We start from the raw sequence: 7,279 nt of genomic DNA, 5'->3' as shown, positions 1-7,279 counted from the left end.
TTCTTATCAGTTTGGAATAATGTTGTCAGGATTGGCCCTACTCTCCAGGGGCAAATTGTCACTGAAGTTCACATTTGTATTTTTCTTGGATGCTCCAGTAGTTCTGTCAAGTATCCAGCATGCAATGGGGTCCATTTCTGGCCTCCAACGTCCAAAATAAGTCTTAAGTATGATTTCTAATACATTAGTGAGTTCTACATTTTTATTCACAATGTAATGACTACATGAAATGTCTCTTTTGCATGAGTTTGAAGAGTCCTGCCTCTTTCATCCAACATGCACAGAATATCAAAAGTGTCTCTTTTTGAGATGTTTGATGGTGTATGAGTCCTGTGTACACCATGTAAAGAGTATTTTTCAGTGTTTCTTTCTTTTTTTGTTGTCGTTTTTTAACCCTGCACCTGGCAGGGCTTCAAAAATTGAGTGAAACCCTTTAATGTTCCCTTCCACAGAAATCTTTAGTAACAGGCAAAAGATTTATTTGGTTTGAAGAGAAATCAGTGTTTCTTTCTCAAATGTTTGAGAAGTACTGAATCCTGTGTCAAGCTTGTAGAAATATTTACTGTGCCTCTTGCTCACATGTTTGAGAATCGTCTACCTAGCAGGAATGATTGGTCAAGTGTCTCAACTGAATAATGACCTTCCCTAGAGACAACAAGCATGCATAAGCAATAACTTTCAGGGCTGCCAAAGCAAAGCTGGAAGCAACATAATTGCCACCCAACATCCTCCGACTGTACGGTCTGTATGCAAAGTGACTTTGGTGCACTGGAGACATGTATAATAGGCAAAAAGATTAAAGTCAACAAGTGTAAGAAATACATGGATATCTTCGGATCCGGCCTCCATCAGAGCTTTAAACCACACCATTATTGACCGTAAAAAAACATAATAGGCATTACAAGATGCAACTCTTTAAGCTTCATGAAGTTACTGGAGGGTATGACTGCAATAGCTATGTCTTGCCAGGTGTCTTAGTTTACAATTCATACCATGATTTCTTGGGAGGATAGCTCAACAGCAAAGTGCTCGCCTTGGGAGCAAGATGACATAGTGCAACACAGGTTCAATTCCAGGGTCCGTGCTTAGAAACCTCTGGTTATTAAGTGTGTCATAAATAAACAATTACAATTCAAGTAGGCAAAGACCACTCAACGTTGCTTTTTATATGTATATTTATGTTATGTAAGTGTTCAGTGGTTTAAAACAAACCTTTAACACAAACAGAAACATAGAATCTTTAAAAAATATAACTATCATCAGTTATGAATTTTCTAAAAATTAAAACCATCTTTTTACATTTAATTGCAGAGAAGGTCAATGGAATTGGATTACCTGAAATTATTCTAAACCAAAACTGGTTAGCACTCAAAAAATAAATGTCATGTACAAAAGTGCCAAAATACTCACTTCTGAGAGGTAGTGTGCCATTGCAGTCACACATAGATGTTGGCAAGATTCTAAAGCACAGGAAGATGTACCGTAGCAGCATTGTTCAAACTCTAAGTCCTGGCCAGACCAAATATGACTAATTTCAACTTTGAGTAAAATGTTAAAATTGCATTTTAACAAATATGTCTGTGTCAGGCATTAGGACATTTGCACAGATAGCCTAGTAAAACCCAGTTTTCTCACCTCTAAAATCAGATATTTGCACAATATATACTTGGAGATAGACCCCACAGTTTCAATCCACTTAAGATTCAATAACTTTCTCTTCACCCTCCCGAGATTTGCCACCAAAGTGCAACAATTGTAATTGTAATTGTTTATTTGTATAACGCTTATACACAAGTGAAGTGCTTCAAAGCGCTTCAAGGCAGGGAGGGAGCAAGGGAAAACAGTAGTCATTCTTAGGCCTTGAATGTTCTGATTGATCTAACATAAAAAATAACTGGCGTACTAGGCCTGACGACATTTCTTCTAGTGCAAATGCATGAGGTATTTCAGGCACAACCAAGCTAGGGAGGGGAGGCAGAGGGAGTCAGGCAAACAAACTCACTAGGCCTAGTACATACAGGTCAGGTAAGTGTGCAGATGGAAGTGCGGGGAATGGGGAGGGGGGAAACAGGTGCACCCAGTGATGCAGAGTCCTGGGTTAAGTGCAGAGAGGTTACCCCTCTGGTTACCCCTCAGGGTTAACCGCAGAGAGGTACCCCACTCATGGAATGTATACTGATAGTGAAGTCATGCTGAGCATACTGCAGAATCCAGGAGGCAAGTGCAAAGACAGGCGGGAGTGCCTGGGACCTGTGGGCCTGTGGAGGTGCACCAGGCAACCAGTCAGCAAACTAAACAGAGTTAGGGAGAGAAGGAGGAGGGAAGCAGGATAGAAAGGAAAGGAGGTTAGCATGGGAGAGGGAGAGAGAAAGAGAAAGAGAAAGAGAAAGAGAAAGAGAAAGAGAAAGAGAAAGAGAAAGAGAAAGAGAAAGAGAAAGAGAAAGAGAGAGAGAGAGAGAAAGAGAAAGAGAAAGAGAAGTGTAAGGTCTTGAGGAGTTTCCAAAACTTAAGAAACTCCGTCTGACGATGGGGAGAGGCAGGGAGGTTGTTGCAGAGGTAGGGGCCTGCAGAGGATAAAGATCTACCTCCAAACTCTGTTTGGAAAAGAGGCTCACCCGCAAAGAATTGGAGGAGGACGAGCGGATGTTTCTAGAGGGAGAGAATTTAGGAAGAGAGCATTGCAATAGTGTGGCCCCCGGACCTAGAAAGCCTTGTGGACTGCAAAGGGTTTGAAACTTGATCCTGGAAGACAAAGGGAGCCAGTGGAGGGATTTCAGAGCCGGAGAGATGTGGTTCCTGGGCTTGAGGCCAAGGATAAGTCTTGCGGTTCTGTTCTGGAGGAGTTGTAGCGGATGGAGAGTAGAAGTAGGAAGATTGAGAAAGAAGATGTTGCAGAAGTCCAGCCTAGAGAGAACCAGGGCTCTGGAGATGGTGAGCCTTTGGGGGAAAGTGAGAAAATGTAAGATACCTCTGAGGAGGTGCAGCTGGTAGTGGGACTTTTTGGAGATATCCGAGATGTGAGTCGAGAAGGAGAGAGTGGAGTCGAAAATAACCCCCAGATTTTTTGCCTCACTAGAAGGTATGGGCGCAGGGCGAAGGGAGGCGGGACAGAGTGAAACTTGGCAAGCAGGAGCAGGGGACCCAATAAGGACTATCTCTGTTTTACTGGCATTGAGGCAGATATTGTTAGTAGCAAACCACGACTGAATTGTGCAGGAATGAGTGAGGAGGAGCAAGAGGGCGAGGGTAGCCTTAAAGAGAACTGGGTGTCATCTGCAAAACACTGAATGTTAGAGGGGAAGGAAGAGATCCTGTGGGCAAAAGGGGCCATGTAGACATTGAAGAACCAGGGTGATGGGTCAGATCACTCGGGGAGACCACAGGTAGAGAGAGTGATAGAGGAGAGAAAGGACCCAAGTTCGACCTGGGACGGATGGTCTGAGAGAATGGAGGCAAGACACACCAGAGCCTGATCTATGATTCCCAGGGTATCACGGAGATGGTCGATCAATATGTTGTGGTTTACCATATTGAAAACAGCAGAGAGGTGAAGAAGAATGAGGACAGAAGGTGAGTTAGAGTCAAGATTTGAGAGCAGGTCTTCATGTGTATTCAGAAGAGCAGTTTCTATGCCTCTGGATGCTCTAAAGCCAGTCTGATGGTCATGGAGACATCCAACAGATTCAGTTAGGAGGGTAAGCTGACTCCACCTTCTCCAGGAGTTTGCCCAGGAAAGGAGTGACAGAGATCAGGCAATAGTTTGCCAGAATAGAAGGGTCAGCAGAGGGTTTTTTGAGCAGAAGGTGCACAAGAGAATGCTTGAGAGAAGTGGGTAAAACTCCAGTGGCAAAGGAGAGGTTGCAGAGGAGCAAGATAATCAATGTTGTCCTTGATGGTTTTAGGAGGACATGGGTCAACCTGTTTGGAAGAGGCTTTCATGGACCAGACTTGTCTAGTGACGTCCTCAGGTGTGACAGGGGAGAGGGAGGAGAAAAGAGGGGGGATGACCGAGGTGGGCCCAAGAGATGTGGGTGGAGAAGGCGGAGAGTAGGTGGAGGCGAAGGCAGACACTGTCACTTTTTTCATGAGTCGGATGACCTTGAAGGCAGGAAGACACTGACAGAGACAGCTCTCTACACGCCAGAACGGCAGGAACACACCAACTGCCCAACACTGATTGCTTTTAGCAAGTACTTCAGATCGCTATATCCATTACTTCAGGCATTCTCCTTACTTACACATGGCTTGACACATTTCAGACTGGCCCTGATGAAGGAGATCACTCTACGAAATGCATTGGCATATTTAGTCTGTTTTTTAAGGATGTGTTCGTCGCTTCCTCACTAAGAAGTTATTAGTGATTATTTTTTGAGATTGACCTTTTTTGTTTATAAACCATTTTTACAACAAACAAGGCACAGAGTTATGATTGATTTTTACCCATTTGGATACCTTATCTACACATTCAATGATTTTATAAGTGATTCACAGACATTTATTTGAAACTCAACATCCCAGGTTGGGATTACCAGAGAGCGATTGTGTGGCTAGGTTATTTTACCCAGTCTTCTGCTTCACAGGGAGGCAGTGAAGGGTGTGCCAGTGGTAAAGGAGAAGAGTACTCCAAGTGAGAAGAGAGAAGCAAATGGTCAGTCCAGGAGAGTGAGGTAGTGAGAAGGATAGAGAGAGGGATGTGAGCATCCAAGATGTGGCCAGCGGTGTGCGTCAGCCTGAAGGTAGAATGGAGAAAGAGAGTCACACAGGTTGCAGAAAGGACCTGAAGAGTCACGCGAATCAAGATGGATGTTCAGATCCTCCCGCAGGATGAGTTGGGTTTAGGAGGGAAGGAGAGAAGAAGCCAGGTCAGCCCATTCAGAGAGGAAGAGGGTGGGCTGGCCTGGCAGCTGATAGAAGGTGGCCAGAGTAAGTGAGGAGACAGGAGAGAGAGAGAGAGAGAGAGAGAGAGAGAGAGAGAGAGAGAGAGAGAGAGAGAGAGCCTGCAGACCAGGCATTGAAAGGAAGAATAGACCTGAGTGGGAATGATGGAAAGAGGGGTCCACTCAGGAAATATCAGGGATACTCCCCCTCAGGCCCGGCTCCAGGAATTTTCAACTGGGTGGGTCAGGATTGTGACCACGGGGGCCCAAATTCCATTGGGTGTGGGTGTAGGAGTACCCTAAATAAAGTGCTGCCATTGAACCAGATTTCCCACATCCGTGATCCAGCAAATAATGTCTTCCCAAGTCTCGAAAAATACATTTGCACCCCTCTATAAAAAAACAGTACAGAACAAAAAGAGCAGCAAGGAAAATAGTGTTGCAACATCAATCTACCTATCGTCCCTTCACATCTGCTCTTCCCTTTCTATTATATCCTATCCTCATTCACCTTTCACCCCAAGTCACCTTCCTCCAGCTCCTCTAACCACCATTCCCCATTTACCTCCACTCCCCCCTATTCCCACAAGTCCCCAGCATGCCTTTCTTGGCCTGGCTGCGGAAAATCGAGGGTGATGCCTCCTCCTCCTCCCCTGAGAGGGCTGAGCTTTGGGCCCCCCAGTCTTTGTACCATCTCAGATGGTGTTTGACCAACAATGCCTTTCTGAACACTGTGGCTACTCCCAGCAGGCCCAGGAGGAGATGCTTGTGCTACCTCCATCTTGTTGTGAAAGATTGACCCTCCCCCCTCCAGAATACTGAAGCAAGGAATAGGAGATTTTGTTTTTTACAAAATTACATTTTAAACATAACATTTTATGTGTTGTTGCATTTTTAAGGGTTGAGGGAGTGATAACTTGTAGGATACAATGCTAGGGCTGGGGGAGCAGCATCAGGAGGCAGACGGTGCATGTTGCGGTGTTGCCAGCCTCTTGGTATTGCTCCTGGTGGGGTGTGGCAGGGAGGAGGCTGCCTTGCTCACCTGACATGCCTCTGTAGATCATTGTCTGGTACATACTATATAAATACTGTTTATAACATGCAATTTTCCATGATTACTTTTTGTTTGATGTGTTTACTTTGATTTGTTATTGAATTACACGATTTTTTTCAATAAATGTGACCTAATATTTTCAAATAAAAATGTGGATGTGTGTTCTTGGTGGGTCCTATTGTCTGTGATGCCCATCTATTAAACCTTGAGCGAGACTTTTTGAAATAGCTTATAATGCAAACTGAATCACTTCTAGAGCCACCTATTTTAAGCAGGCAAGGCATAGTAAAATTAAATAATTTGTCCAGGATCACACATTTGGGTTAAATGATAAAGCCAGAATGTGAGCCTAGCCTGAAATTTAGATTCTTAACCACACATCTCCCAAGCTCAAGTTGGTACAAATATGTGTTGAAGTTTGGTTTTGAATGCCTAAAATAATACTCCATTTGATACAGATTACTTTAAACATGCACAAGTCACATGATAAATGAACCTGACAATGTACTCATCATTGTAGAAACGTGTTGATGAAAAGAGTACTGGGGCATTTTATTTTGAATCTTAAATTGTACAGGAAGGTACCACTCCTGTTTCCACTTTTTTCAAAAGGGACCATTCATTAATGTTAATGTTTCCATCGAGTACTAGAAAAGTAGCAAGTAAAACACAGGTAAAGATCGCCTTTGCTCTTCACCTTTCCACCATGTGTCTGGAAAAGTGTAAATCACTTCCACAATTAATGATTGTGGGAGTCATCCACAATGAATTCCTTTTGAATCTGCCTACTTTTACCAGTTGTAAAAGTCAGGCAGATCCCATAGGAATCCATTGGTTTTCCGGCAACTTAAAAATACATGCTGGTAGAAAGCCAGTCGGATTGGTAGGGGGACCTTGTTTACTTCCATCTGCTCTCCAACTTCACCTGCCAAATGATACGAAATCCTGCAGCTCATAAAAAGTGGCGATAAATGCATTGAGCACCATTGCTTCCACGCCACTTGACTTGGAAAATGATCCCCTATGATTGTAGCTTTATTTTCCCTATCTTGAATGGAAGCCTACAAGCTGCAGCATGGAAATTAATGAGAATATACAAAACATCTCATACAGATCAAATTAAATGAAATGCATGACAAGGTCGTTGTTTCACACAGCTTGTTCTGTATCCCCTTAGTTCCTAATCACCCAACAATCACACTTAAATAGCTTGTTAAAACCCTATACAATTTCAAGAAAAAACTGCCACAGCAATGGCCACTAACTTTTACCTTTTGTCATCTCTAATCACTTCCTGTTGTAAATAATCTGCTTCTGAGACACGTTAATAAGATAACACCTCACTGGG

The 7,279-nt window shown here is 43.5% G+C and overlaps 1 non-coding gene across 1 annotated transcript; it reads right to left on the bottom strand.

The window, feature by feature from the left end:
* Window positions 1–392: 392 nt before the first annotated feature.
* LOC138526642 (U5 spliceosomal RNA) lies at window positions 393–506 on the bottom strand. The gene has a single exon (XR_011283677.1). It is a non-coding gene; the product is annotated as a U5 spliceosomal RNA (small nuclear RNA).
* Between the last annotated feature and the right edge of the window lie 6,773 nt (window positions 507–7,279).

Source organism: Ambystoma mexicanum, chromosome 7p, assembly GCF_040938575.1.
Source record: "Ambystoma mexicanum isolate Mex_15411 chromosome 7p, UKY_AmexF1_1, whole genome shotgun sequence".
Classification (NCBI taxonomy): domain Eukaryota; kingdom Metazoa; phylum Chordata; class Amphibia; order Caudata; family Ambystomatidae; genus Ambystoma; species Ambystoma mexicanum.
This window is presented reverse-complemented; position numbering and strand designations above follow the sequence as displayed.